The sequence below is a fragment of the Trichomycterus rosablanca genome, chromosome 19 (assembly GCF_030014385.1).
Source record: "Trichomycterus rosablanca isolate fTriRos1 chromosome 19, fTriRos1.hap1, whole genome shotgun sequence".
In the NCBI taxonomy this organism is placed as follows: domain Eukaryota; kingdom Metazoa; phylum Chordata; class Actinopteri; order Siluriformes; family Trichomycteridae; genus Trichomycterus; species Trichomycterus rosablanca.
This window is the reverse complement of record NC_086006.1, coordinates 1,552,916-1,561,629: the sequence shown is the minus strand read 5'-3', so window position 1 is coordinate 1,561,629 and position 8,714 is coordinate 1,552,916.

Here is an 8,714-nt window from a genome sequence, read left to right as displayed (position 1 = left end):
GCTTATTGAGTCTTTAAAAAGCTTATAGAGTCTTTAAAGAGCTTATAGAGTCTTTATAGAGCCTATAGAGTCTTTATAGGGCTTATAGAGTCTTTACAGGGCTTATAGAGTCTTTAAAGAGCTAATAGAGTCTGTATAGGGCTTATAGAGTCTTTATAGGGCTTATAGAGTCTTTAAAGAGCTAATAGAGTCTGTATAGGGCTTATAGAGTCTTTATAGGGCTTATAGAGTCTTTAAAGAGCTAATAGAGTCTGTATAGGGCTTATAGAGTGCCGCACTGCAACACCTCCAGGTTAGATCCACCTGTTCCAAGTCTGTAATAAGTTTCAGGTGTTCTCCTTGTGTCTGCACTTTCAGGCACCTAATCAAATATATGCTGAAATGTAAATGTAAATGTAAATGTAAATGTAAATATGCAGAAAGTGGACAGGCACTCTAGAAAATACAATAGAATAGAATAGAATGCCTTTAGTGGGGCACGGTGGCTCAGTGGATAGCACTCTCGCCTCACAGCAAGATGGCTTATAGAGTCCTTATAGAGCTTATAGAGTCTTTAAAAAAGCTAATAGAGTCTTTATAGAGCTTATAGAGTCTTTAAAGAGCTTATAGAGTCTTTATAGAGCCTATAGAGTCTTTATAGGGCTTATAGAGTCTTTATATGGCTTATAGAGTCTTTAAAGAGCTTATAGAGTCTTTAAAGAGCTTATAGAGTCTTTATAGAGCCTATAGAGTCTTTATAGGGCTTATAGAGTCTTTATATGGCTTATTGAGTCTTTAAAGAGCTTATAGAGTCTTTAAAGAGCTTATAGAGTCTTTCTTTATAGGGCTTATAGAGTCTTTATAGGGCACCTAATCAAATATATGCTGAAATGTAAATGTAAATGTAAATGTAAATGTAAATGTAAATGTAAATATGCAGAAAGTGGACAGGCACTCTAGAAAATACAATAGAATAGAATAGAATGCCTTTAGTGGGGCACGGTGGCTCAGTGGATAGCACTCTCGCCTCACAGCAAGATGGCTTATAGAGTCCTTATAGAGCTTATAGAGTCTTTAAAAAAGCTAATAGAGTCTTTATAGAGCTTATAGCGTCTTTAAAGAGCTTATAGAGTCTTTATAGAGCCGATAGAGTCTTTATAGGGCTTATAGAGTCTTTATAGGGCTTATAGAGTCTTTAAAGAGCTTATAGAGTCTTTAAAGAGCTTATAGAGTCTTTCTTTATAGGGCTTATAGAGTCTTTATAGGGCTTATAGAGTCTTTAAAGAGCTTATAGAGTCTTTAAAGAGCTTATAGAGTCTTTATAGAGCTTATAGAGTGCCGCACTGCAACACCTCCAGGTTCGATCCACCTGTTCCAAGTCTGTAATAAGTTTCAAATGTTCTCCTTGTGTCTGTACTTTCAAGCACCTAATCAAATACATGCAGAAAGTGGACAGGCACTCTATATAATAGAATAGAATAGAATAGAATGCCTTTAGGGCGGCACGGTGGCTTGGTGGGTAGCACTGCCGCCTCACAGGAAGAAGATTCGATCCCCAGGCGGGGCGATCCGGGTCCTTTCTTTGCAGAGTCTGCGTGGGTTTCCTCCAGGAGCTCCGGTTTCCTCCCACAGTACAAAAACATGCAGTCAGGTTAATTGGAGACACTGAATTGCCCTATAGGTGAATGGGTGTGTGTGTGTGTGTGTGTGTGTGTGTATGTGTGTGACTGCCCTGCAATGGACTGGCGCCCCGTCCAGGGTGTTACTATGTGCCTTGCGCCCATTGAAAAGCTGAGTGAGTGAGTGAATGAGTGAGAATGCCTTTATTTGTCATATATACATATACAGGCGCCCCTGGAGCAGAGAGGGTTAAGGGCCTTGCTCAAGGGCCCAACACTGGCTGCATGGCAGAGCTACTGACCCTAAGTGTGTTGTTTGATGTATGTGTGTGTGTGTGTCAGTAATATTTTAGCACACTGTCATGTACATGTATTTCTGTCATGCACAGATTAGTTACTGATGGTTCAGGACCATCTAATGGAACGTCCAACAAGCTCATGGTCAGGTGTCCACAAATTTTTTATAGCTCTAGTACACACTGTATTGAAATCGTGAGTTGATTAGATGCACATTTTCTGTGTTTCAGTGTGTTTCAGTGTGTAGGTGGATGTAATATATCCAAAACTGATGTAAGAACCTGGAAGAGAATCAGATGATGAGTTTGGTGAAACACTCGTGAGTCAGAACGTACCCATGATCTGAATTTAACAGGACCCGATTGAAAACTGACCTCATCTATGAGGTGTTGTGAAAGAGCTTGTGTTTCTGGCGGTGCCCGCTTTTTCAACAGGGCCTCCTCAAACTGGCTCAGACTGTGGTGGTATTTTACATTTACATGATCCAAAGTGAGTTACAGGAATGACTAAATACATTCCAAGCAATTGAAGGTTAAGGGCCTTGATCAGGGGCCCAACAGTAACAACCTGGCAGGGGTGGTTCTTGAACCAGCAACCTTTTGGTTACTAGTCCAGTACCTTAACAACTGAGCCACTAACCCTCACCCCTGCTGTGATAGTAATATAACATGAATACATGGAGATAGTAATATAACATGAAGCCATATTTTGATTCATGTGGACACACTGTGCACTATATGGCCAAAAGTATTTGGACACCTGACCACAAGCTTGCAAAAACAAATACTTTTAAAACAGGGTGACCCCTATGTGATCTTGAAACATGTCTGTGGGAATTTGTGCCCATTCAGCCAACAAAATTGTTGGCCTGGCTCACACTCCGAGTTCAGTTCATCCCAAAAGTGAGCTGGGTTGAGACCAGGGCTCTGTGTAGTAAACTGGAGCCTGTCTTTATAGAGCTTATAGAGTCTTTATAGAGCCTATAGAGTCTTTATAAAGCTTATAAAGTCTTTATAGAGCCTACAGAGTCTTTATAGAGCTTATAGAGTCTTTATAGAGCCTATAGTCTTTATAGAGCCTATAGAGTCTTTATAAAGCTTATAGAGTCTTTATAGAGCCTATAGAGTCTTTATAAAGCTTATAGAGTCTTTATAGAGCCTATAGAGTCTTTATAGAGCTTATAGAGTCTTTATAGAGCCTATAGAGTCTTTATAAAGCTTATAGAGTCTTTATAGAGCCTATAGAGTCTTTATAGAGCTTATAGAGTCTTTATAGAGCTTAAAGAGTCTTTATAGAGCCTATAGAGTCTTTATAGAATTCACTTTGTGCTCAGGGGTGAAATCATGCTGAAAGAAAAAGGACAATTTCTTAAACTGTTGCCTCAATGTAAAAAGCATATCATTTAACTCATATATTTTTATACCTGTTAGCATGGATGGATGTGGCAAAAACTAAATAACTGAGTTATCAGGAGGGTGTCTACATACTTTTGGCCATATAGTGTATATGGAAGACCAGAACCTGTATAATTATCACCTTTTAAACAACCACAGTACATGAAACAATAACGTTTTCTATAACATCAAGAGGAATTTGTAAAACCTTCTGCAGCAGAACCACCACCGGCACTCTGAGAGGTTTATTACTTCCTCTGATTTTGCTCGATCACAGACCTACAGCAGTAAAGAGATCACAGACCTACAAACATGTCTGTCACCGATGGGGTCGGTTTACCTGCCAGCCAAACGGAGAGGCCAAGTACAGAATATATCCAACAAACAGGGGCGCTCAGAAGTGGCAGTGGTTAAGTACGGTAAGGGTTTGAATCTCAGCATTCGAGGGGGCATCTGCACTGACATGATTGACTTATATCGATGAGGGTGGGGTGGCTGAAACAACCTAGCGCTCTCAGTGCAGGTCCCGAACCCGGATAGACATAGGAGGGTTACGTCAGGAAGGGCATCCAGCTGATTCCAACACAAATCGCATAGGCGGGTATGAAGGGTTTATTTGCACAGATTTGTGTAAGTTTTAATGTTGACTTTTCGGAACTATGAATAGATCAAATGAAATTAAATCTGTTTACTTGTAAAATAGTGTTTTTAGAATATCTGGAGGTCGCTTTGAGGGTGTAGAGGGCTCTGACGGGTTCTCCTCTGCTGAATAATTCTTCCAGCCGTTTTAGAGATGCTCTATAACACACCATTATACATGTGGATACATGTATACATATATGGATTGCACCAATATTTTTTTCCCCCTCCGGCAGTGATGGCATAGTTACCTTGAAAAAGTAATCTGATTACTGATTACTCCTTTAAAAAGTAACTTAGTTACTTTATGGATTACTTGATTTTAAAAGTAACTAAGTTAGATTACAAGTTACTTTATTAGTTATATAATGCGGAATATTTCAAAGATAATCCTTTGCAATACTTTATCATTTGGCTGCCAACTTGTGTGTACTGATGAGACTCAACTGAACCCCAGAACATGCTAGTGTGAATGCATGGAAAACAAATTTAAATTTTCTTTCAAGAATATGATACAGACTGACCAACACTATTACGCTAAATCAGCATTGAAAATTTACTTTACTTTTAATAGCCTTCTACAATGCTGGAGCTTCTTAAAACGGAAGATTTTATTTTAAATAGAAGTGTTATTTACCTGCTATTAAATTGTTTTCCAACAAAATCTGCCCAATTTGCCGGATAATCGCCCAATCTGGCAACACTGGAATGCGCAGAGCCAGCTGGCGCTTTTACTCGTAGCGCGCCACGAATACTACTAAATACAGTAGTACTTCTGTAATGGTGTTTGACATTTATGTTGAGTGTGTTACTGCACTGTTTTGGTGAAGAACTACTCATCTGAGGTGCGCTGCTCCTGCCTGCAGAAATGCAAAAAAATTGCCGGAGGAGTGGCCGAAGATTACTTTATGGTGGCCATGGCAACCACTGGCCACCCCCTGGCTCCGCCCCTGCCAAGAAGAAAGCAAAAATATCTTTTCACTAAGGAAAATGACAAAAATAGTAACGCACAGTAACTTGGATAAGTAACTTTAATCTGATTACTGGATTGGAAATAGTAACGCGTTAGATTACTCGTTACTGAAAAATGTGGTCAGATTAGAGTAACGCGTTACAGACCATCAGTGCCCTCCGGTCACTGCAGTAGAATGATGGATGGATGGATGGATGGATGGATGGATGGATGGATGGATGGATGGATGGATAGATAGATAGATAGATAGATAGATAGATAGATAGATAGATAGATAGATTAGATAGATAGATAGATAGATAGATAGATACTTTATTGATCCCGAAGGAAGTTAAAGTAGAGAGTCTGAAGTAGAGAGAGTAGAGAGAAACTGAAGTAGAGAGTCCGATCCAAAACATTTAATGCATGAAAAAGAAAGAAAAACCCACAATAAACTTTAATTTAATGAATAAACTTTCATTTGTAATGAATGGATGAAGATGCTTGTGTTTCAATCACTTAGTCAAAGAAAAAGAAGTAGCATCAAGACCACTGAGACTCGTCTTCTAGACGTGTATGTAAACCTAATTGTGAGTAAACAGCCATATAAGTGACAGAGGGGTAATAATTTGTCGTTTCCCCGCTCTGTTACCCCCCACATCTGTTCAAACAGAATCCTCACTTCCCCTGGGTAAATGAAACAGAATGACACACCGGTGCCAGTAACAACGCGTCCTGACTCACTGTCGAGATGATCACCGTCCACAGAGCCAAACGGGAGGCCCGCGAAACGAGGAGAGGTCAGTGAGGTCCATTTCGGCGGGCTTCGTAGGAGGCACTGGGTTGCAGCGGCGCTTCCCTGATATCTGAAGAAGAAGTCACAGTTGGGTCAGGCCAATTTCCTTCCCCCAGCCTGAGAGTGTCAGATCACATTACCTCTGACATTCCGCCCGCCAGGAGAGAGGAAACGAGCACGCAAGGATCTACAAGTACCTAATTATCACGCTCAGATCTGAACTTCAGGAATTTAACCCAGTTTTTATTGATAGGAACATTTATGGTTGGTAAAATCACATCAAACAAACCCAATAACATCTGTTTTACCAATTATTTATTCAGAAATGGCAAAAATGCAAGACGAGCATGAAGGAGACTTGGGTAGTACGAATAAAAGCCTGATTGAGCAGCTTGTTTTATAATACATTCTCTCCCCATTTTCCTCCTGATTTAGCAACTCAATTTGTCTTCCGCTGCTGAGGGAAACCCGATTGCATCCGAGGAGAGCACGTCGCTGTACACGCCTCTTCCGACATGTGCACAGCCCTCCTCTTCCACCAATCAGAGTCCTTACATAGCGTATAGCCAGGAGACGGTACCTGTCTGACTGTATTGTGCCGAGTGTAAAGTGTGGTGGAGGGGGGATTATGGTGTGGGCGTGTTTTTCAGGAGTCGGGCTCGGCCCCTTAGTTCCAGTGAAAGGAACTCTTAATGCTTCAGCACACCAAGAGATTTTGGACAATTTCATGCTCCCAACTTTGTGGGAACAGTTTGGGGATGACCCCTTCCTGTTCCAACATGACTGCACACCAGTGCACAAAGCACAAGCTCCATAAAGACGTGGATGAGCCAGTTTGGTGTGGAAAAACTTGACTGGTCTGAGTCCTGACCTCAACCCGATAGAACACCTTTGGGATGAATTAGAGCGGAGAGTGTGAGCCAGGCCTTCTCGTCCAACATCAGTGTCTGACCTCACAAATGCACTTCTGGAAGATCCCACCCACACATAGTTCGGCCTCCACCCAGCAGATACGGTGCCCACCAGATGGTGCCCAGCCGACCGGTGGCAATGCCGAGTTTCAAACCCGGGGAGTTCAGAATCCCGGTGTTGGTGTGCTAGCGGAATATCCCGCTGTGCCACCTGGGCGCCCAGTTGAGCAGCTTTTAACAGGTAGGCACTGACTGCAACCCTCTTCCCATCTCTGTAAACAGAAATAAAAAACTACAAACATTATTCTAACCTTCGCTCAGCCTCTTTGGTATTGTGGAGTCATGAACATGACCTTAGCTAAGGTAAGATACATCCACGGTTCCTTAGATGGAGAAACGTTACGTGTGTGAGGCCGTGTGTATTAGGCTGGTCTACCACCTCTGAGATCTGGGTTTATGTACCATAGACTCCTACGTATACACTCATTTGCCTTACACACACACACACACGCACGCACACACACACACACAAACACCATACCTGTCAAGTTTTGGATTTTAAAATAAGGGAAATTTTCCACCGTGCGCTTTCAGCCGTCCCACCAGCCCAACCGAGGTTCAGTATCCCTTACATTTTAAGACAGGTTTACAAGAAATCTAAAATAACCACCTGTGAACCACTTACAAAGTACAATTAGATGATCAGAATCTGATAGGCCTACCTTTGTTGACACTGAAATGCTGTGGACATTCCTACATATGTAATTCTTATAATACAGCCTAAATGAAAACACAAAAGGGAATTGAAGCACATTTATTTATTTTACATATTTTCAGCATATATACACATTGCTTGTCTTAAAGTGAAACACGTTTTATTTTCTTCTCTTTAGAAAGGTAAATTCGATGTCCCATTTCTCTAGATATTTACATGCAGTCTTTACTTTTTTGGCAGGAATGCCCTCTCTCTCCTTGCATCCATCCATCTCTCCCTGTTCCAGGTTTGTTCCCGCTGTCCACACTAACCTCGCAAGAACTGTCACTTGCAGCAACTGTCACTTGCCACTGGGTGGCAGTTCTCGTGAGGTTAGTGACATTTCAGTTTGGAGAGGCACAGGAATGTTTTTTAAAATTATAATATAATACGGGAAATTTACAGGAAAATACTAATACGGGAGGACGGCGGGAAAGAGGGGTAAAATACGGTAGTTTCCCGGACAAAACGGGAGACTTGACAGGTATGCACAAACACACACACATAATGTGGAACCACAGTGAAATAAAAGTCACATCTGGTTTGACCTCTGCAGCCCTGTTATCTGCTCTTATTAAAACATTTTCCCTGGAGCGAGGGAAACTCCAGCAGTCCTGACACGTGAACATCAGCACCTCTGTTACAGAAGCTTCTTCTGTTACAAACACTTTTATTGTGGCAACAGGGCGAGTGTACCATCGTGAGAGGAGCAAAGCTGATTTTAATATTAAAAATTCATGATTCATTAATTATGGTTCGACTCAAACCTACAGAATGTTGTTTGCATCAGTTTTCTAGATTATGCTGAATAAATGAAGCTGTATTCAGTTAAACACATTGTTTCTGAAGTCTGGGGTATGAGATTACACTAGCTTTTTTAGGAATTTTTCGCATTTATTACATATATATATATTTATACCTTATTATCATAAATATTTTATGCACTTTGCAAATAACTGTGAATCTTTGTTTAAAAATAGGTACAAACAATAAATAAATGAATAAATACTATTATTATTATTGGTAGTAGTACTTGCAGTAGCAGCTTTATTATTAGTAATAGTGTTTAATAATTATAGTATTATTATTATTATAATAGTAATAATTATTATTTACTCACTTTACTCGCTGGTGCTGGAGCCTATTCCAGCTTTTCAAAGGGCGCAAGGCCTTTACGTTAGTAAAGTTATAAACGTTATGCAATAAAAATAATATAAAATTAATATGAAATAAATAAACTACATTACATTACTATTATTGGTAGCAGTAGCAGTTTATATTATTAGCAATAGTATAATATTATTTTCATTATAAATTTATTGTATGAATATTATTTATAATTTTTATGGAAATGAATAAAATAGAATGTTCTT